Source organism: Nannospalax galili, unplaced genomic scaffold, assembly GCF_000622305.1.
Source record: "Nannospalax galili isolate Female #2095 unplaced genomic scaffold, S.galili_v1.0 scaffold660, whole genome shotgun sequence".
In the NCBI taxonomy this organism is placed as follows: domain Eukaryota; kingdom Metazoa; phylum Chordata; class Mammalia; order Rodentia; family Spalacidae; genus Nannospalax; species Nannospalax galili.
This window is the reverse complement of record NW_008349073.1, coordinates 3,326,390-3,327,674: the sequence shown is the minus strand read 5'-3', so window position 1 is coordinate 3,327,674 and position 1,285 is coordinate 3,326,390.

Sequence of the window (1,285 nt, the reverse complement as noted above, 5' to 3'; positions counted from 1 at the left end):
GAAAACAAAGAAGCGAGAAACCAAATGACCAATTAAAAGATGGGCTAAAGATCTAAAGAGAGAGTTCTCAAAGGAAGAAATAAAGACGGATAAGAAACATCTCAAAAAGTGTTCAACATCATTAGTAATTAGGGAAATGCAAATTAAAACCACCCTAAGGTAACACCTTACCCCAATCAGACTGGCTAGGATCAAGAGAATAAAAGATAAATCCAAATGCTGGCGAGGATGTGGAGAAAGGGGAATGCTCATTCACTGGTGGGATTGCAAACTCGTGAAGTCTCTATGGAAAACAATGTGGAGAACTCTTAAAAAACTAAAAATGAACCTACCATATGACCCGGTTATACCACTCCTTGGCATATACCCAAAAGACTCATCCTATTGTAGAGACACTTGTACAACCATGTTTGTTGCTGCTCTTTTCACAATAGCTAAGAGATGGAAGCAATTTAAATGTCCCTCAACTGATGAGTGGTTAACAAAAATGTGGTATATTTACACAATGGAGTTCTTCTCAGCAGTAAAGAAAGATAAAATAATGAAATTTGCACGTAAATGGACGGATCTAGAAACTGTTATACTAAGTAAAGTAACACAGACTCAGAAAAATAAACTATGTATGTTCTCCCTCATATGTGGCTCCTAGCACCAAATCCTTTTAAATTCTAGGTCCTTTTAATAAGAAGATGCTATCCAGCAGTCCTTTCTGCATGAAATAACTACCATCATCATGACTTCAGCTGAGCCTAATTGCTAAACATAGTCACAGCTGGGCTTGTTGACGGTTGTGCTCATTCATTAAAGGAGTGCCAAGCAGAGTCAATGTACCCTCACCTGAGTATCCAGCCACTCTTCCCAGCCAACTAGTTCAGCCTTGGAAGACAAAAGAAAAATGAGGAAGAACTCAAAGAGGGATGCTTTTGGAAGCCCTTGTCTAGATACTCCAGTGGACTCTCATATGAACATTTGAAAATTCCCTGTTCTGACTTTTTTCTAGTTCCCTGTCTAGAACTTGTAATGCTAATTACTCTTACCTTTACTTCTTCACATCTCCCATTCATGACTCGCGACTTTCTTCTCCCCTTAGAGACAAAAGTTATGCAATTTGGGAGTCTTTTAGATAGACCCACTGAAGGGGTACTCCAATTGTCTCACCCTGCATCCATGCTCAGCATGGAAGAAGCCAGAACAGTGGGTGTCCCTATTCTCTATTGGCAATTTGGGTAACCCCTTCAGAGGATGGTGTGATAAGAATAGGAGGTAGGAATTGGCTAGGCAGTTA